A 23,064-nucleotide genomic window follows, 5' to 3' on the forward strand; every position below is an offset into this window, starting at 1 on the left:
CGAAATTCGCCTCATTAAGGCCTCCAACATAACCTTTGGCCTATATTTATTTCTATTTCTTATTCTTAGGCCCTGAAACTTCTTCTGAGTCTCTAACTTCCTCTTTTCTTAGTCCTAGAAAACTTTCCTTTTGCGATTTAGTCCTTGGGAATCCCTTAGTCCTTCTAGGGAATCTCTGGGACCTCTGCCCAAAAAGGTCTAGTAACCTGCCGATTTCAGGCTAATTCCAGTGCTTCTAGGCCCAAAATTCAGGATGTGACAATTCTCCCCCTCTCAAAAGAAATTTCGTCCTCGAACTTTCCAGGTCAAGCCTCTATCCTTACCCTTAATGAGAGGTTAACTGAGGAGAATATCCTCACTTATACTCAACTTTCACCTCCTTAACTTTTCATTATACCTCATTGCCAGGTTTTAATCCTGGAATTCATGCTAACATAGCTTTCCTTTTCTTACTTTTCTGTCCTTTATACGAGTATGACCTTTGCTTTTATGTATCTTATCATTGCCTTCCCATACTTTAGGCCCATTCTTTCATAATAATGCCATAGCAATGTACATGTCTTCATGGCTTTTCACTGAACCATAGCATTCCAGGTTCCTCTAACACTGCCTTTATCTGTTCTTCTCGGCATACTCTACCTTTCTCATCTTTATCCTAAGGGCCTATCTCCTTTCTTTCACACTCTCATTTCACATATAGCTTGCCTTGATGCATAACCTTTAAGGCTTACAGCCTGTGGTTTCCTTAATTTTTACTTTCCTTACTTTCTTTTATTGACTAGAACAAAATTGAGCTCAGCCTATTCAACAATAATAGTGTCTGTGAAAAAGTCAAGGGTACTCTCTCTATACTAAGCAACCAACCTGAGGAGGTTTTCTCATCTTAGACTCATCCCTGGTTGTCTCATTCTCACGCTCTAAAGAGATACTACTCTTATGGCTTAATAACCTTCCTTTAGGCTTGATCTATTATGAATTTGAGAGCTACTGTGCTTTCTCGTAAGCCTCTTCAGGATCTACTGTGACCCTGGATTTTTTCCCATTCTACCCGAGCCATATCTACTCTTTAGGAGCCTTTAGACCAGTAGACTGAGTCAAGGAATAAGTCACCTACCCTCAGCTGGTAACCTGACTGATTATTCCCCAAGACTGATCACAAATGCCAGTATTGTCTTCTTAGGCCTTACTCAATCCTTTCTGTCAACTCCAGAATCATTAATCTTTCCTGCCTTTCCTTTTCTCTTAACTTTTAGCTACCTCAGGCCATTTCCCTTTCATTATGCCCTTTTAATTTTCTAGGCCATTAGTTCATACCCATGGCCTTCTGGGCTTATCATCATATCCATGCTAGTCTGTTATGTCTTACGATTTTCTTTCTTATCTTATAGGGAGAGGTCTTGTAAGATCATCTCTATCATCTTCTCAGGTATTCCATCCTTTCATTACTCTTGGCCAACTTTGCTCTCATTGGGGTAAGGTTAACTCCATGAGCCTTTCCTCGACTGCTGTTATTCTCTCCATGAAAGGAGGTGTTGCTCACGCCAGAGTATGTCAACTCAACCACTTTCCCTACCTTGATGGAGGACATAACACTTTTACAAGCACGGCGTCAACTCTACTGCTCCAGGAGGATGCATTGTTACCTTCATAATGTTGTCAACTCTATCATAACTGTTTCCTTTCCTTCCCTTCAAAGGACAGCTCACTCTTAGTAGAGCATCGTCATTCTGCATTGGAGAACCACTTCCCAATTTGATAGACATTCTATGGCCAAGACTCTCCTCATATTCAATTTCTATCAGGACACCATATCCCTATAAAAGGGAGCCTCTCAAACTGGCGCATTCGATTACTATGGCAGTGGCATCTATTTGTAGGGATCTCCTCTCTTAGATTCCCTACTGGCCTGAGTGATGTGGTCGGACTTCTCATTGATGCCTTAGGGACATAAAGGAATACTCACTAGTCCCAAACGTCACCGTACATCTAAGCATCATCACGCTCTAGGCATCATCGGGAACCTACTTATCTCTTTCTATAAATCAATTCTCAGTGCAACCATCAAATTTCACCTTCTCATCTATTTTCATTCCACTATATCAAGAGGGATCTTGCCTGACTCTACTTTTTCTAACCTTCTTTACCTTCTGGCCAATCATTCCTAAGGTCAAGTATTGATCATCATCTACTAATCACATCACATAGCGAGCATTTAATCACCTTGCTGTGTTGTGTCTAGGCCAAGCATCTAACTTATCATCAATTCTTCATTCAATATCATCTATTATCTATCCCTCTTGGTTTACTATCCCTTAAGGGTTTCTACCTCTATTCAGGGATTTGAACAAACCTCAAGTATCTTGTCTTGTCTCTATCAAGGTCACATCGATTACTTAAGGTTTGGGTTGTCATCCTGCTTCCCTATTAAGGTATAGACTTTTACCCCTACTAGGTTTACTACTCTTAGCCATTACCTTTTTGGGGAGTCTTTTGACTTTGACTCATACCCTAGTCAAGGTCTCTTTCAGTTCAACCATTCTTTTTCTGGGGGGAGTCTCTTAATAGTGCTACCTATTTCTTAGATTACTTTTAGTCATTCCTTACTTCTCCTTTGTGTCTATTTCCCCTGGAGAATCACCTCAATTTCATAACCTTAGTTGGACTAATCCTAGTAACCCAACACTTTCCTTGATACAGATGTCACTCTTACCGAGCTTTGCTTGAACTAGTGCTCCATTTATACCTTCATCAGAGCTTTTACCAAAACCTCTGTTCTGTTTAAACAATTGTCAGAACTTTTGCTTTGATACCAAAATGAAACATCATACTTTTAACCCCTCAGAGTACGCGTTTGGAAGCGTTATGGTTCAAGCGATTCACAAGACAAGCCCGTAGATTGAACTTTGTGATTGGTTCTTGAGTTACTGTTTACTAGTAAATTTTAGATTACAGGTCCAACTTCAAAAATCATAACTAATTCTATAAAAAAATCATATTAAGGTGCTCCAAAATTCTACTCGAAGCTCTTTCAATTCTCTAGAGGAGAAAAATATGAAACTGGACTTATCCTTGCCCAATTTGTACACTTGTCTTTTCCATATTCCTTCATTATTAAGACATTAAAATAGAGAGGAAATTAATATAAAATTCGTGCAAAAAATAACCCTTAGGCATTCCTCCACCTATCTTGCCATTCTACACTGTATAGGGTACTTTTTGGGGTCTTGACTTTCTCAGGACCACTGGGACATGTTTTGGCACCATTTTCTCTCCTCAAATAAATTCACATTGTATTATATAATATGCCTAAAGAGAGAGTGATGCTCTTCCCCTTGCTCTTCCATTAAAATAATTAAAATAATTAATAATATTTATTTCGGAGTGATCTTTACCGAATTCTTTCTACCGATCCACAACTCCGAGAATCTATCTCTGGGTATCAATACTATTTATCCATTACAGGAAATTCCTCTAATTTTTCTTAAGTCAAAAGTCAACCTCTAGACCTTTGACTTTGACTTTTCCCGGATAGTGTATAAATAGGCTTTAAATTTTATTAAAGCCAACCTCTTCGCTTTCTGGGGACGAAATTATTTTTAAAACCTGTGATAATTCTTCAAATATTTTTCCCATTTTCTTCCAATTATCTGAGGCCTCCCTATACTTTAAATAATTCATTTTTGAAAATATTCCAAATCAGTCAAAACCCTGGGAATTCCACAATTTTCTTCTAGGGGCATTTTCGTTATTTTTAGCTCATACAAGCCTCTAAACCTTATCCCCATGTTTCTGGAATTTTTCTAAAGTGTTCAGGCCTCAAACTACCAATTCCTATTTTCAGAGATTTTTCTGGGATTTTTGGGCATAATTTCCATTTTTGTCCTTACCAGCCTAAAACTTTGTAAAATTATGATTTTGCCCCTAGTTTGGCCTAACCTCAAAATTCATCTCATTGAGGCCTCCAACATAACTTTTGGCCTATATTTATCTTTATTTATCATTTTTGGGCCCTAAGACTTTTTCTGAGGCTCTAACTTTCTCTTTTCTTAGTCCCAAACAACTTTCTTTTTGCGATTTAGTTCCTGAGAATCCCTCTGTCCTTCTAGAGAATATCTGGGACCTCTGCCAAAAAGGGTCTAGTAGCCTGCCCATTTCAGGCTAATTCCAGTGTTTCTAAGTCCAAAATTCGGGATGTGACAAAGTAATTCAAAAGTAATAAATTGCTTTAAATACACTTTTATTATCTCATCTCTCTCCTGTTTCCTCTGTATTTAATAGGAGCAAAAGTAAACAAATCACATTAATTATCTTGGCAACCTCTTATATTTTGGACCACAATTTTTTTTCTAATTTCTTATATTATGGACTGAAGGGAGTAGTTAAAGACAACAGATATGTAAAAAAAAAAAAACTTATTTTTCTAAAATACCCTTATTTTTAGAGAGGGTGAATGAGAGAAATTATGGGTAAAAAAAGAGACAAAAGAAAATGAGTGGAAAAAAGATATGAATGACAAATATAATTAATTAAAGATGAAAATAAAAAAAATGCACTGAATGATCCAACAAATCTGAAATCAGACTTATGAAAAACCCAAACTTTTTCAAAGATGTTATACTCACACACATTTTAAATCTGAAGGGGCAGCTAACCTCTTCCCTTGCGACACACTTTGAAATTTTGAAATTCTTCTAGAATTCCGTGGGACTCTATCCTCTGAGCTTATACTTGATATGCGTGAAAGTAATTTAACTTTGATGAGATGAAGAAATAGCTTTCTTGCTTGATGTTGCCGCCTTATGCTTGCTTCTATCTTTCCTCACCGCTTCGTCTTCTCATATAATTTGTCAATCTATTGCCACCTCCTACTTGTATAAGATAGGGTGATTGGATCTTATCCATTTAGCATTCTCACCGCTCACCAAATTCATGCCACCTCATTTCATTCTTTCATTCCATTTTATTTATTCTCTTACCATATGCTTCTATAATGTCACCATGATAGTTAGCCTTTTTCCATTCGGTTTTCCTTCTCAAATATCCAATTAAATGGATAATAAATAGTTTTGACGGTCCAATACCATTCTTTTTCTTGCCGTCGTTGACCTAACAAAAGGAATTCAAGCATTTATCCTGCTGACAGGTAATTAAACATGTAATCTCATATATATTATCTCCAATGATTAATATAAGAGTTAGACAATTAATTTGTGGAGATTATGAAAATTAGTTAGATTAGTTATATGTAACAAGATGAACTCCCTAAATTACCCTATTTAATCATATACATTAGACTTATCCTTTGGTGAAAACCCTTATACTCAATAGGGATATTTTGGAGAAAAAATTATGAATTTGAAAGACAAAGTGGATTAAGGTATTATATTTAGAAACAAATCAAACCCCCATCTAGCTCATATATTTAGGACTAGATGTAGTATTTAAGTAAAACTTACCTTATGTTTGGTACAAGAGATATAAAGGGGAGGGAGGAGGAAATATTTTGATGAGTTCAATTTAAAAATTTGAAAAGATGGAGTTATAAAATTTTAATAAAAAATGCTTAAAGTGCAATTTTAAGAACTAAGTTTACACCAAGGGCCATTAGGCATAATAAAAAGTTTTTGGTGCAAAAATATACATGAAGTTGTCAAAAGGAGGGAAAAATAATAGCATCGTTAATGTCTGTTACTTGTCTGTTCTTTTAAGTATTGATATATGAGAGGGGTCATGGATGCTGATGATGAGAAATATACTAAACAGGATATAAGGGGGGAAACATGTACATTTGAGGATATATATATATATATATATATATATAAAGCGGTAGGGCCAGTAGGTGTATACTAGTTGGTCCTTTGGCCTAATTATTTATTATAGGGCATTGAACCCCACTAATGGAATAGAGGAGGAACTCATGATTTGGCCTTATACTCTATGAACTTTGGCCAATTTATATCACTTCATCAATGAGCTTGTTTAATTACCAATCACATGAATGAGAATTTAGCCCATGAGTTCAATTAGAGGATATAACGTGGGTGGATATAATGTAGGTTAGAGGATTAGCTATTGTATTTTTATATGCTTTAGCAATATGAGAGTTATTTGAATTCTGTGCACTTGTAATTGCTCCAACTAACACCACATGAACACATACTGGCATATATCATGAGTCGGATTATTGGTTACTAAAGCATTTGTCTCACCACTGTTGTTATTAACATGTTCAAATGTTAGTTCTCATGTGGGTCTGATAAGAAAGGCTTTAGAGATCTAAATAGTACTATAACCATTATATAGACTTCTCCTTTTAATGATGTGTCAAATGTTTTCATATTGCCATATTAAGGCTCATTTTGCATACTTTGATGTGCTATAGTACTTTTGATTAAACTTGATATTGGGATTGCATGCTGATAGTTAGTTGAACGCCATTAGGACTACATGATATTTATGGATCCACATTTTGAATTGGTATCTTTGAGATGTTAAATACTTTTGATATGAATTTATGATTAAATATCATTTGAAAAGGATATAGATAGACTTATTGGTGAATTGATATTCTTGGTTTCGGGAAGCTCAAGACTCATTTGTTATGATATTAAACAAGGATTGATTTTTATGATCATGTTAGACAGGTTATATTCTATCTATCATGATTTGGATTTTGAATGGTTTTATTATCCATGATGGTCTTTGAATATTAGTTTTCTTTTTTATCATGAAATAGTTAATTAAGAAGGACTTTATCTCTTTTAATTATGATAGACATTTTGAAGCTAAGTTTTATCCTTTTCTATCATAGTTATCTAGTTAGATAATAAATACTCTTTTTATAACATTAGTAGCATATATTTTTAAATTTTTATTAGTTTGAACTCTTTTCTACTTTGGTTAGCATTTGAAATATGTTGCATTGTCGTATTATTTACATTGATCATATTTTAGACCCTGCTAATTATAACCTAGTTGATAAGAGAGTTAGAATTGACCAAGGGCTGGGTATTATAGTAGAGATATAGACGGTACAACTTTTGAAGTGAAACCCGGGCAAGGACCGGACTGTCATTTTGAAAAGTTCCAGTCAATGAAAAGCAAATTGGAAATTATGGCCAAAATTTCTGAAATTTTTTGAAAATTTATGAAAAATAAAACAAAGGGCCTAAAGGGTGAAAAGAAATTGAAAATAATTTATTTTATAATTTTTTGTAATTGTTGGTATTTTGGCTAATTAAGAAAAAATTGGCCAAATTAAATTATTTTAATTATATAGAGGCCTCAATAAATTAAGAAAAATGAGGAAGAATTATTTGAAAGTTTATTACAAACTGTTAAATTATTCTCGACCTGTGTCACATCCAGTAATATGACAATTAGGGATAAGGGTATTTCTAAACAATTAAGGGCCAAAAATGATAAGGAAAAATAGAAGAATTTTAGTAGAAAATAATTATTATGATTTTCCAAGTCAATTTTAAATGCTTCACTAATTAAGAAAAACTGATCAAAAATAATTATAAAAAATATTTTCAAGTCCCAAAAAATTAAGAAAAAATAGGGATAATATGCCTTGAGAATTATATGACAATATATAATTGGTTTTATAACCAAATTACCCTTATAAAAATTACAAAAGAATTTAAGGGTGATTTAGGCTAATTTAAGGCCTTTATTTGGAAAATTCCAAATAAACATTTTTAAGGAGAATAAAATTCCAAGAAAATTTCTATGATATCCCAAGGAATTATAAGAGATTATGGGATTAAAAGGAGACCCTCAAATATTTAATATTTTTTCTAATTCTTTTGACAAATGGAAAAATCATTAATGAGAAGGAAATAGTTTTTCTTTTTATTTAATTAATGGAAAATTGAGATTGATTTAAAGAGAGCATTTTGGAAAGAGAAAAATAAGGAGAATAATTTATGGATCTGACAAAAAATAATTACAAAGGTCAGAGTACTGTAATTATAGAAAAGAAGTTAAACCCAGAGTAAAAGTGCATCGATAAAGTGAAGACTAGAGTCTTGTGCTTTTTTTAGCCCAGAATTTGCCACTTGTCAAGACATTAATGGAGAGTATTTAAAGTTGCCAAATGTCAAGCTTTAAATGGAGAGGATCTTGACTTTTAAAATTAATTACATTTGGATTTACTTAATTAAGAAAGAGGTCTCAAGACTAAGTAGGGAGTTGACACTTGGCACATTATTAAATATTGGTAGTTGAGATATTTTGGCATCAAAAGAGAGCTCTCCTTCCCGCATTTTCAAACCTTCAATTCCGCTAAGAGAGAGAAAGAGTGATTTTGAAGAGAGATCAAGGGAAAAGCAAGCTACTTTGGTCTTCCAACTAAGATTCAAAGTTCGTAAGTTGTTTTAATATGTTTCTTGCCTTGTTTTCTTGAGTTGTATGATTGAAAAAATATGTTCTTGTCCCTTTATGGTGCTGGCCGAAATGAACATTGAGTAGGGAAGGAAGTTTTGGTTGCTAAACATAGTTAGAATACCTTGTTTCATGGTTGTTTCAAGTGGTTATATGTTACTTTTGAAAAGATTTCATGGTTGAATCTTAAGAGGTACTATTTGGCCACTTCAAGAACTCTATCTTAGGATGAGATTTTTAAAGTTTTGATGCTTCTATGATGTTTAAAAAGGAAAATGGTGTAGGATAAGCCTAATGAATAAGTGTTGGAAGCACTATAATCAAAGTTGTGATATTTGGAAAACAAACCCTAAGTGTTTGGCTAACTTGGTTCTTGAGGAAAGAAATTTCTTTTCTTAAATCTAAATGTATATTTGGAATCTACATGAAAAATTATGTAGGAATGAACCAAGAAAGGATTTTTAGGATTAAGGAAACCAAGGCTCCAAAAACAAAGATGGCTAAAGTATACATTTGGTCCTTTAACTTTGTCTAAGGTTTCAATTTAGTCCCTTAACTTTAAAAAGCATACATTTGGGCCTTTAACCCTAAAATCATTAGGTTTTAATGATAATTTCTTGTAACAATCATGGATTTTTGAAAATTAAACTTCATATGTTAGCATTTGAGAATGTTTTATCAACATTTAATATCTTAATATCATCATTTTTTTAAAACAAATTTTAGGGTTAATGGACTAAAAGTATACTTTGTAAAGTTAAGGGACCAAGTTGAAACCTTATACAAAGTTAAAGGACCAAATATATACTTTAGCTAACAAAGATTAAAGATAAAAAGGATAAGGGGTTACTTGTATGTTACCTATGATTTTTGCATGGTGTGGTTGGTAATATGGCTTCCCTTTTTATGTATTGTGATGTTAGGGTTTGATATTTGTGAAGGAAAGGAAGAAGAGCATTTGGAGCAAGGTAGCAAAGTTTAACCTAGCCACTAACATTGACATTGCATTGTTTATTATTGCATGGATGATTGTTATCATGTAAGTGAACTATGATGATTATGATGTGGTTGCTCCTTGCATTTTATTGCCTTGGCTTTTGCATGTTTGAGGCTGCCCAATTATAAGGGTATTAGTTCTTCAATGGCAGCTAATGTTGTTTTGCATAATGATGATGCTTGCTTGGTATTATAGTTGGTTACTTTTGCTATTGAGATTTCATTAAAATTTCACTCCTCCCAAAAATAATCCAACAACTTAGGAGCTGAATTATCCAAGGGGAAGCTATAGATTCAATTGTAAATTGTGGTGTTAAGCCATAAAAATCATTTGACTTTTAGTTATGCATAATTATGTCACATGGATGCTGTAACCCTAAGTACATTGCCAACTTGGAGCTACATTTTTATTAAGTTCTTAAATGTTTTAAATCACTAAATTTGGTACTTCCTGAGCTTCAATTTGATAGGTAACATGTTAAAAATGGACAACTGTGTGATTTTTAATGAATTTTCAAATTTAAGGTTCAAAATTTGGAAAAATGAATTTTATCAAAGTAACAGTGGTAACTTTTACAAAAATCTGGTACTTTCTCAAAAGGAGTTGGTGTACAAGATTATTTTTCATTGAAAGAGCTTTCAAACAGCTTTCCATAGAATTTTGAACCACTCCATTTTGATTTTTCTAGATTAAGTTATGATTTTTTGAAATTGGTACAGAAATCTGGAACTTACCACATAAACAGTAAATTTTTGAAATGCACATCCCAAATGAGGTTTTTGAGCTCAAGACCATCCAATGTGGTCTAAAATGATTCTAAATTAACTCTAAGTTGTTCTAGATGTAAGATGTAACACTTGTGAAAGTGCAGAGGTTAACTTTGAAAATATTTAATGTCAAATTATATCGGTAAGAAGCTGATTTCAAAGAAATTTGAATAGAGAGAGTTATGGGTTAAATTTTAATATGAGAAAAATTAAGAAGCTTCCTATAATTAAAAGGAAGTTATTGGTATGAAGATATAAATTTTTAGAGCAACTAGCTTGGACATTATTTAAAAACAATTTAATTGATTTGGTGTAGTTATTCAGTGGAATGACCTAAAACTTGGTGGAGCAATTTTAGTCCCTAATTTTCTACCATTTTTTTGTGCCAATTTATGAAGAGGGGACATGGTTGGAATTTTCCAAATTTATGAAGGGCATGCTTGGAAGAATGAATTATGTAATAAAATAATATGTTTTTAAACAGATGTTCTTTTAGAAGGAAGACACCTCACAAGGCACATGGTGAAACATCCTTCCATTCACCCCTTTTAGTATGTGTTTGAAAGTGTTACAGTTCAAGCGGTTCACGAAATAAGCCAGTAGATTGAAATTTTGAAATTTAATTCTTGGTTTACTATTCACTATTAAATTGTCCAACTTTGAAAATTTATAAAATTATAGAAAAATCATATTGACATGATCTAAGTCTCTATTTAAAGAAATTTTAGTTCCTTATAGGGAAAGAATATAAATCTAGACTTAATCCTTATCAATTCGTATAGTTAATTTGTGAAAGTTTACTATTTATTTGGTAAAAACTATACTTTCTAGTTTCTCTACCCTAAATTTGAACAGTCATAACTCTTAGCGCACACATCCATTCTAAGTGATCTATTATTTTTTAAAGCTTAGGATGTGTACTTTAAGCATGTGAAATTTCATGGGTGGATTCCATCGTTTGCCTTACTTCTACTTTGTCACAAATTTGTGACCCATTTAGGGATAACTTACCCTCTTACTTGCATTAATAATTCATATTCATTTATTTCTTATTTCATAATCATGCCAACATTGAATAATTCATTCTCATGTATCATCATGTTCAATCTTACATGCCATCGTCATCATTTAACATCATATAACATTGAGAGGCATGTTTATATATACATTAACATAAAGGTTACATTAAATACATAAGCTCAATTATCACATTCTTCTCTTCTTTCTTTCTTCTCTTTTATGCATTCCTCTTCTTTTGCACATCATACCTATTATGCTTGATTAAGAGAGGGTGAAATTCAGGATAATCTCGATAGCAAACAGTGACTACCTAAACATATATACATGGCAAGCTTGACATTCATAATATGCTTGTAACTTAACACCTTTCTAACATAATTACATGTTTAGAAATCATCATGCATTTATCATAAAAACACATAGGCCTATGATATAGTTTAAACATATTCACATTTGCAATGCATGAGTTCATAAAATCACATAACTATACAAACATGTCATACATGTAAGCAAATACCAAGAACATAAGAGTAGGGTAATGTTTGCTACCTTTAGCATTTATATTTGATCTTTTCTCTTGCTCCCCTTGCTCCCAGCCATCAAGGTTGCTTGATCAACCTTTCCCATTGATCTTTCTTGATGTCACATGGCCTTAGTCATATCAACATGTAATTGCCATTCATTTATTAGAGCCATAGAACCAATGACATTCATAATTTACTCTTTAACATACTTTAACCTCTAACTTTTGAGCTTTAATTCCAATCATTTTAAAATCAATTCCACATCTTGTTTCCCTATATTTTGTATGTAGAATCCATTTCTAAGCTCAAAACCAACAAAATCCAACTTCCTCATGAGCAAGCCTTGGCCAAACACATAGGGTTTTAGGGTTCAAAATTCCATTTCCTATTCTAATGATTCCAAACTTGCTTTCTCACCTTTACTCCACAAAATTTTTCATTCTAAATACATTAAAAGCATCAAAATCATCAAATTTCAGCCCTAACTCAAACCCAGGTTTGGCCAAAAATTATTCAAAGGTTAGGGAGAAGTTGGTTTTCTTGCAAACTCATCACAAAGCCACTTGATTCTTATTCTTTTCTAGCCTTTAATCCTTAATCTAGGTTCAATTCCATCTTATTCTCACTTTAGAAATTTCATGACGACCTCCCCTTAAAGTTTTCAAGCCCCAAAACTCAATAAAACCATATCCAAGCTAAATAACACCAAGGGAAACATAAAAAACATCAAAAACTACCTTGTGTTAGAGCTTGATCTTGCATGGGACTTCAAGCTTTCTCTCTTCTATTTCCTTGGTTCTCCCTTGCTTAGTCTCTCCCCTTTCTCTTGTGTTTGGCTGAAATCTTGGCCTAAATAGGGAGCGGAGATATTTATAAAAATTTGCTTAAACCCTAGCCCTTGATCTTGTGTGTGTATGGCTTGATCTTGGCTATTTATTTAATCTCTTTAGCCATATATCCCTTATCTTCTTTCTTTCAATCTCGATTAAGCCGTATGTGTAAATCCTAGGGAATGAAGCTTAATCAAATGCCATGTGTCTTTTTTTTTTTTTTATTTCATCATACGTAATACCTTTTCCTTCCATCTAACCATACACATAATCCCCTCCATGTCCCGTTATCAATTTAGCAATAAGATAGGGAGGAAAAATAAGAAAAATTTGAGCCAAATGTAGCCCCTAGATATTGCTCCACCTATCTTGCTATTTTATACTGTATTAGGTACTTTTCCGGGTCCTGACTTACCTGGTACCACTAGGACATGTTTTGCCATCCTTTCTTCATCATAATTAACCTCAAATGGTATTATATAATATGCCTAAAGAGGGAGTGACTTGATCAAGTAAACTTGATCGAATTCTTTCTATCAGTCTATGACTCTAAGAATCTATACATTTATGGGTACCAATACTACTTTTTTAATCACAGGAAATTTTTCTAATTTTTCTCAAGTTCAAAATCAACTTATAAACAATTTATCTTAACTTTTCTTAGATTGTATATAAATAGGCTTTAAATTATGTTAAAGCCAACATCTTCCCTTTCTAGGGACAGAATTTTTTTTAAAACATGTGATAATTTCTCAAGTATTATTTTCTATTTTTTCCAATTATCTGAGGCCTCTTTATATTTTAAATAATTCAATTTCAGCTAATATTCTTAATTAGCTAAGACCCTGAAAATATTATCAATTTGCTACATGGGTATTTTCATCATTTTTAACCCCACATGGGCCTCGAAACCTTATTTCTCATTTTTCTAGAATTTTTCTAGAATATTTGGGCGTACTTTCTATTACTACCCTTTTCAGTCCAAAACTTTTTAAATTTATGATTAGGTCGCTACTCAAGTTTAGCCTTAGGAATCATCTCACTGAGGTTCCAAGCATAACCTTTGGCTCCCAATCATCTCCAATTCCTATACTTGAGTCCTTGACACTTCATTGAAGACTCTAAGTTCCCGTTTCATAGTTCGAGAAAACTCTTACATCGATATCGTTTCCCAACTGTTTTGGCCCTAAGATCATCAAAGATAAACATGATATACTTTCTTTTCATATATAACCAAAGAGGCAAGTTGTAAACTACTAGGAGAATTGGCCAAGAACTGTGTGTGCTACTAAGATTATCATATGGATTAATTCCGTCAGTACAGAGCCCTAGCCAAAGGTTTCTTAGCACACTATTGAATAGAGAAAATTTTTGATCTATTGCTTTCTATTGAGGAGAATCTGCGGAGTGACAAAGTTTTTCATCGCATATTTTCTCATTGGAATGCCATCTCAAGTTTTTTGCTTGTGTGGCATTAGTAAATAAATACTTAAACCATGGTATTATGGGAAGATACCACAATACCTTCAAAGGAGGACCTTTGGTCATCTCATTATAAGGACCACTTCCTTTTTTAACTTTGTATCTTGAAGTGCCACATTTAAGGCACTTATTTAACCCTTCATACTCATTTCTGAATAATATACAGTTATTAGGGCATACATGTATCTTCTCATATTCCAAACCCATCAGACACAAAATTTTCTTTTTCTCATACACTCCTTTTGGAAGTGAATTCCTTATTAGAAGAATACCACTCAATAGTTCAAGCAATTCTGTGAAACTAGTATCAGTCCAACCATTTCTTGCCTTCAAGTTCAACAACTTTAACACGGTTGTCAACCTTGTGTAATCATCTTTACACCCTGGGTACAAAGGCATCTCTATATCACTACACAAACTTTCACATGTAGGAGAGAATTGTGCAAAGGACTCAAGACCGTGTGTCACAAAACATATCTGAAATTCTATCACCAAAGTCATAATTCACAACCTTCTCCTTTCCCAACAATGTAGTCTTTCTAATTTCGCCATGTCATATCCAATTTGTATACCTCAAATTTATCCCATCATAGATAAGATGCTCTCTTATCTTAGGAATACTTTGTTGACTATTATTTAAGCATTTGACACAAGGACAACAACATAAGCCATCTTTTTTACTAGGGGCATTTCTCCGAGCAAACTCAAAAAACCTTTCAATTCCATCCTTATATTCTTTGCTAATTCTTTCAGCTTTCATCCAACGATGATCCATTGTTCTACAGAGTCAATAAGCATAGTTGTACTGTCAAGCTCAATTCTAACTGCTTAATTCAAATATTCAAATAAATAAAATAATTAAGTGTTAGTCAATAAATTAAAATTGACTAACATTTAATTACAAATTAAAGGGAATGTCTTTTTTATTTTATAAAAATTTTGACAGAATTTCCCTTTAAATATAAAAAATCCCAAATTATTTAAAAAATAGACAAATCAATCAATCAACAAACCAACAATATAATAAACAAATACAAGATAAATCTAAAAAACTATAACGAACAAAACAAAAGTAACAATTTAATCTCAAACTAATTCAATGAATAAAGATTCTTTAAGCTAAAACTTTTGAGTCCAAAATGAGAACACAAATGATATGAATTTGTCATAAAATTTTAAATAACACTTTATCATCAATAAAGTTTATAACAAAAAAAAAATTGGCCAAACCACTTAACAGATTATTTATTGGTAAATTCTCAAGTTTATTACAAAAATTTGAACTAAAACATCAAAAAATTATTAAAAAATTAAAAACTTAAGAACTAATCAACTTTGAACATTTAAACATATTTCTAATTCATGTATAGGGAGTAATTGAGGTTTTCTAACTCCAGATGTCACCAACCAACCCCTCAAGCATATAAGAAACATAAAATAAACAATGCAAGACATTCAAAATGTAAAATCAATCAACTTATTTGAAATATAATAGATTTCTATTACCAAAGCATCCAAGACACCAAGAAAAGAAAAGAATGAAAGAAGATGAAACTCACTCAGTGGAGACGATTAAAACAAAGACGCAATAGTGGTGGCAGAAGATCACATCACAAGTGAAATTGAGGACCAAACAGAGCAAGAAACAGTGGGGATTTGCCGATATTGTAGTTCAGTAGTGGGACAGGGGGGCCACGGTGCACTAACTATGTGAAACTGTGAAAATATGAAAAGCAAAACACATAATAGGGTTAACTTTTAAACTTTCTAGGGTGGTTATTGAGATAAATGTCGTGGAAAGTACTTTTAATAGTGGTTGAGAAGACTAATCGTCATTAAAAGTACTTTCCATAGCGGTTATCTTAATAATTGTTGTGGAAAGTTAACAGTCACGCTATTTATTTACAAAAATACCATTGCCTTTTTTTTCTATGGCGTTTTTCTTTTTAACTGCCATTGTTCCCAATGTCATATGTCTTTTTATAGTAGTGTACTAAACGATTTAGTCCCTGGGAATCTTCTCATCCTTCTAGAAAACTTCTAAAACTCCTGCCAAAAGAGATCTGGTAGCCTACCCATTTCAGGCTAATCCAGGATGTTACATATGATATGATCTTAGGGTTTGGAAGACACATAGTATGATCTTATTATAAAAGAGCTTGATTTATTATTTTTAATTAGGTTTTTATCACACATTTAGACACTTGTCTTCATCTTAACAAAGATGACATGATCAAGGAACAAGTAGCTTTGAAATTTTCAATTTTCTCAAAGGCAAAACAAAGGCAAAAACTTGCCCATAAATACCCCCTCCCATAGCAAAAAATTTGGCTAGCTTAGATAAACTAAAAGGGGAATATTTTTCTCTTGAATTTAAGAGAGAGAAAGAGCAATAGAGATTAGCCAAGTTAAGCAAGCAATCAAGGTATGCTTACGCTTTCATTAAGGGCTTAATTACATTGATTAGTGGCTAATTGGAATTTAATCTTGTTGGGATCTAGTGACAAGACCCCAAGGAATTATGTCACCCTAATTGTTATATGGCTTGATAGGTATGATTAGAGAATGGCTTAAAGATTAGAAGATAGGAAATGATTGGAAACATGTGGTATTGCATGAGTTATTAAAGAATTCCTGGCCACCATGATTGATCATACCATTTGGCCAAACAAGAACTAGGGGAAGGAATTGAATTTTGATAAATCTAAGTTCAAATATGGATTCTAAATAAAAATTCATTTACAAAAAGCATATGAAAGTTAGGTTAGGAAAGATGGAACAAAAACCCTAAAACTAAAGATAAGGGTTAGGGTTTATGTTAGGTTAATGCGTTAATATTATTTGAATTAAGATTTAGAATGCCTTTGTTGTATGATTGATAGGCATTGTTTAAAGGCCAAGAAGACTTCAAGACTAAGGGGAGGAAGGTATAAGACAAGACTAAGGTAGTATGAACTTACAATTTTAATGTTAACTTATATTGTTTGTTTGCTATGTATTTCTATGCCATGATGTGTTTAAGCTAGCTATGTAATGAAATATTTAACTCCTTAAATTGTATGCTTTGGCTTATGCATGACTAAATTATTGAATAGAATGATTATGAGCTCCCTTTTTCATGGTATAATGATGTTATAATAATGGCATAAATGAAAGCATGAGAATGATGTGCATGTAGCATGACATACCATGCATGTTTAACAATATTATTGTTTATTCTATACTACTAGGATTTCCTTGAAATATCATTCTTTTATACAGTGACAACCCTAGGTACTGGATCATCAAGGGAAAAAGGGGATGATAAGATGGCATGAGAAAATAATACTTGTTATATTATGTTGATGACTCTGTGATGTAATTATTGACTTTTTGATAATATTAGTGGTTTGTATAACTTAGTGGATTTCTTACAAGGGCCTATGTTTCAATCACTTAACAAGTCATGACATGTATGAATACGGATTTGTATGATAGGAAAAAGAGTAAAGTTGCATGATCATAGTTTAAGAAAGTGAAAATAAAGCACTAAAAAGGATAAAAATGCTTGAAAAATCATAATTTTGGACATGCGACTTTTCTACACAAACATTTTAATCTAGCTGTGAGACTTGGTAGGCCTAAACATGATATTTTAATCATAATTTTAGAGTTGTGAGCTAAAAGTTATGAATTTGTGAAGTCATAGCAAAAATCTAGAAAGTATAGTTTTGACCAAATAAACAACAAATTTTGGTGAATGAACTATACGTATTTAGATAGTTTAACTCAAGATTTATATTTTTTCTGTGCATACAGTTGAAAGAGCTTCAAATTGAAATTGAAACCACTTCATTTTGATTTTTTTAGAATTAGTTATGAATTTTTAAAGTTAGCCAAAATTTTGGGGTTACTAAATAAATACTAACCCAAGAAACTAATTTTTCAAAGTCAAATTTCCTAAGCTTAAGGTGTCATATCCTGAAAATCTCATCTGGACATAAAGGGTTAGAATTTAGGATGAGGGCCAATATAGAAAGTAAGTAGAAGGATGAAACAACTTTTGATGTGAAACACCAGTAGGGCCTAGGCTGACATTTTTGGAATTATCAGTCTAAGAAGGGCAAAACAGAAAATTTTGAGAAACATTCTAGAAAATTCTTGAAAAATAGTAAAAAAAGTTAATTAGAGGTTTTGGAACCTCGATAGAGACCCTAAAGATGAAAATTATGTGAAAATGAATTATTACAAAATTTCTCAAACACGAAGGTTTTTCGGAAGAATAGTGAAAAATTAGAAGAAAATAATTATTTTAAATAGGTAGAGGCCGCAATAATTTTGAGAAAAATACGGATTAATTATCTAAATATTTATGGGATTGTGATTTTGATTCGTGGGCCATCTTTTTGGGCCATCCTAAACTATAAGTAGGCCCCATATTGGGCCTAAAGAAGGCCCAATTTCGTGCAAAATATAGACCCTTCAATTAATTTGAAATAAAATCCAATTTTCACACAAAAATATGGGAATATTCTAGAAATTGGATATTTGGCTTGATCTGAACTTATTCCATACTTGATGGTAGCCAAGTATCCCTCTTAGGTGGCACTTTGCACGTCTAATTGAGGGGGGGAGGTGGCAGATTTGTTGGCATATAAATAACGCCTTAAAATACCCAAAAATTGGATAAACTTAGGGAGGTTCTATCCAACCATTTTCCTAACTTGAAAACTAAAAATTGTGAGTGCTTTAGGACAAGGAATTAGCAAGCTTTGGTTAAGTATTAATCAAGGCTTTGAGGAGAGGAAACAAGGAGAATTATATTCCCTTAAGGAGATTGAATTATACAAGGGCTAAAAGGTAACATTGAACTTATAATTTGAATGTTTATCTTGCTTGCTTAATATGTTGTGTTAATTGCTTTAGATTGAGGAATCTATATGGTGGAATTGTTGATTTGATGACAATCAGTGTGCTTTGGCCAAATGTATGGTAATATATTAATGTGAAGGTGTGTTTGATTCCTCTCTTAATTGGGTGCATAGCATGATTTTATGTGACTTAAGGATATCTTGAAGTGCTATTGTATGACACATTATGCATTGCTTGATTTATATGATAATTATAGTTCATTGCTACTGGGATTTCTTTGAGATCTCATTCCCTCTTATGTTAAATCATATCTTAAATAGGCAGTGGATAATAGAAAAGGGCAAGCAATTGGTGTTAAGCTAAGGAGGCCATTGGAATTTGGTGTTAATGTATAAAGTTTATATTATATTTTGATGAACTTTAATATGAGTTTGTAATGAATCTTGGATAAGGTTGGCTTGTATCTATGTATATATGATGTGCCCTAATGTTAAGAATATTGATCACAGAATGCTTGATTGGTTTAGCATATACAAAAAGAAAGATAAAATCAAGAAAATCATGATTAGGGGATAGAAATGGCCTAAACAGTGACAATCTTGTGTCACACAAAATAACAAGCAAATGATCGAATCTAGACTTGAAATTTGGCAGACTTATAGATCTTATTTTTTGGCTTTAAAATAAGTGATAGATCACTAAATTTGAAATTTTGTATTAAGAGATATGCCCTTCCAAAGTTGGGCTAAAATACTAGAAATTCAAAAATTGACCATATGAATAGTGTAAATTTTTTAATTTTCTAGCTCAGTTTTGGATGGCTATGAGGCCAATGATTTTTTTTCCTTATAGAAGGCATAAAAGCTTCAGATAGAAATTGGAACCACTTATTTTTTATTTTTCTACATTTAGTAACAAATTTTCAAAGTTAGCCCAAATTACTGTGAACAGTAATAAACTGAAAATAAAAATTTCATATTTAAATTTTTCCATATTTAAGGCTTATATATTAATCCTAAAGGGTTTCAATTACTGTATAGCAAGGTAATAAAGGAGGTGTGATACTTTTTGGTATTAAAGCCTAGTTATGGTTCTGTATAGTTGTACTGTATTAATTGATATGTGTTAAAATGTGATTGAATGTTTATATTGGTTTTGATCTATTGTTTGTGGATTGGACTACTCTAGTTAGATTGTGTATTATAAATTAAGTGCAAGATAGGAAATGGCCTGCTACAAGAATAGTGGCTCTGGGGAGATAGTAAATGAAAGGATACCAGGAGAGCCATACCTAGAGTTGTACCACCCATATATCAAAGACCCCGATAATCCTACTCCACCAAGGTACCATGTCACATCCTAAATTTTAGGCCTAAAAGTACTAGAATTAGCTTGAATGGGTAGGCTATCACATCTCTTTTGGCAAAATCCTAGAGGTTGCCTAGAGGGACAGAGGGATCCCGAGGGACTAAATCGCAAATAAAAAGTTTTCTAGGACTAAGAAAAGAGGAAGTTAGAGACTCTAGTGAAGTCTCAAGGCCTAGGAAAGAGAAATGGCAATAAATATAGGCCAAAGGTTATATTAGAAGTCTCAATGAGGTGAATTATAGGTTAAGTCGAACTAAAGGCAAAATCATAATTTTGCAAACTTTTGGATCAATAAGGGCAAAAATAGAAATTATGCCCAAAAATTTCAGAAAAATCTCAGAAAATAGGAAATGGTATGTTAAGGCCTATATATGAAGAAAAATGACAAAAATTCCCTTAGATTGACTTTAAATAAATTTGGAAGATTATGGCTCATTTTGAGGTATAAAGCTAGATTTAATTACTTGAGTCATGAAGAGGCATCAGAAATATAAGTGCAAATGGGGATTCATGAGTCAAGAGGCTACAAAAAATTATAAAATTAGTCTCATCCTAAAAGGCCAACAGAATGGCTTTAAGAATATTTAAAAGTCAGTTATACAGAAAAAGAGCAATTTACGGGAAATTCAACAAGAAATAGCTACAAGTTGAGTTATGCCTCTAGAATCTGAGAAATTTTATGGTATTTTTAGATGAATTTTTGGATCTTTGGATTGAATAAAATGCTCCAGTCAAATATTAAATAATTTTTGTCCCCTAAATATGAGACAAAACCAAAGAAAATATCTAAAGGCCACTATGACAGTGCTGAGTTAGCATACTGAGTCGCCTAGTGCAATTATGACACTTCTGAGTCAGCATGCTGAGTCATTAGGGGATATTTATGGATAGTATAAAAATCAGAATGCAGTACGGGTACATTTTAGATAGTCCTTTGTCTACCTGTTATAGTGAAATCTCTACTGCGTGACTCAACAAGGCTAAGTAGCCTATCAGTAGAGCTAATTATTTTGTTCTATGCTCCCTTAAGATGGTTCTATATGTGTACTTAATTGAGGTGAGAAAATGGTGCCATAACATGTCCCAATAGTCTCGGGAAAGTTAGGATCCTAAAAAGTACCTTATACGGTGCAGAATGGCAGAATAGGTAGAGAAATGCCTAAGGGTTATATCTTGCACGAATTTTTATATTAATTTCCTCCCTATTTTAATGCTAAAATTATGAAGGGATATGAAAGAGACAAGTGTATGATTAGATGAAAGATAAGTTCATGGTTAGATGGAAGAGACACGGTACGATGGGATGCAAGACACGTGTATGGTTAGATTAAAGGCATGTGGCTTGATGATGTAAGCATGATGTGATTAGGACACTTGTCACCATGAGATAAAGGGAAAAAATAGATGGTCCAGATTAAGCCACATATTTTTAAGATCAACAGCCAAGATTTAATCTTATTTTCTATAAATACCCCTCCCCTCCTCTCATTTCTTCCAAGGCTCTTGAAACCTTGGGAAAAATCTTGCAAAATGAATTCTAGAGAGAGAAAGAAGAAGGGGAGAGAAAGGCCAAGTGATCCTATGCAAGATCAAGCTCTAAAACAAGGTATGTTTATGATTTTTGATGTAGTCCTCACTACCCTTGTTGTTATTGAGCTTGGTTATGGGTTTTAATGATTTTTGGGAGCTTGAAACCCTAAGAGGATATGCTGCATGAAATTTTTAAGGATAGGAAAAACTGAAATTGAAGTTAGAATAATGTTTAAATACTTGAAAAGAACAAGAATCAAGTGGCTTTATGTTGAAAGTGGTTGAATTTCATGATTATCTAACCGAGTAACATTTTGGCTAGAGCTGGTTCTTAGGGCTAGGATTGTATTTTGATGATCCTGATGCTTCCAATGTGTTTAAAATGAAAAATTGTGTGGGGTAAAGGTGAGAAAACAAGTTTGGAAGCATTAAAATTGAAAATAGAAATTTTGGACCCCAAGTCCATACTATTCAGTTAGGTCAGTTTGAATAGGGAAGGAGTTTGATTTTGATTATTTTGAGCTTATAAATGGATTTTACATGAAAAATTGTGTGGGAATAGCATGTGGAATTAATTTTAGAAAGGTTGGAAATCAAGCTCAAAAGTTAGAAGTTGATATAGTTCAAGAAAACAAAGTATTGATGTTGTTGATTACCATGGCTCTAATGAATGAATGGCAATGATTTTTTGATACATTTAGGGCCATGAGACATTGAGAAAGATGAATGGAAAATGTTGAGTAAGTAACCTTAATGGTTGGAAGCAAAAGGGAGCAAGAAGAAAGCTTAAGGAAATAAGGTAGTGAACTTACCTTTCTTATATGCTTGGTGTGCATGTTTATGTGTTGATGTGCGTTATGTGATTAGATGATGTTATGAGATAGTGATGCTAGCATGATGATTTATTTCAATGATGTTTTTCATGGCCATCCATGTTAGTATGAAACACTGAGCATGAGAATATGCGATAAATAAGCATGAGTTAGATCAAGTAAGCATGTCATACACTTGTATCTATCTTGCATGCATTGACGGTAATGTTTATTACTAAGATTCTCCCAAATGTCACCCTCTCTTAACCAACCATAATAGGTGATAATGATCAAGCAAATGATGCATAAAGGGAAAGCAAAGAAAGAGGAAAACAATTGAAGAAAGTTATCGTATTACATTGCATAGATTATATACTAATGCATGTTATAAATGTGATATTGATGGTATGTGATAATAAATGATGACAATGACTTGTGTAATTGGCTATGATTCTGTATGGGAATAGTTTATGGATTGATGGAATGGTATTGTGC

The sequence above is a fragment of the Neltuma alba genome, unplaced genomic scaffold, assembly GCF_004799145.2.
Source record: "Neltuma alba isolate B1F8T4 unplaced genomic scaffold, ASM479914v2 tig00010801_pilon, whole genome shotgun sequence".
Taxonomy (NCBI): Eukaryota; Viridiplantae; Streptophyta; class Magnoliopsida; order Fabales; family Fabaceae; genus Neltuma; species Neltuma alba.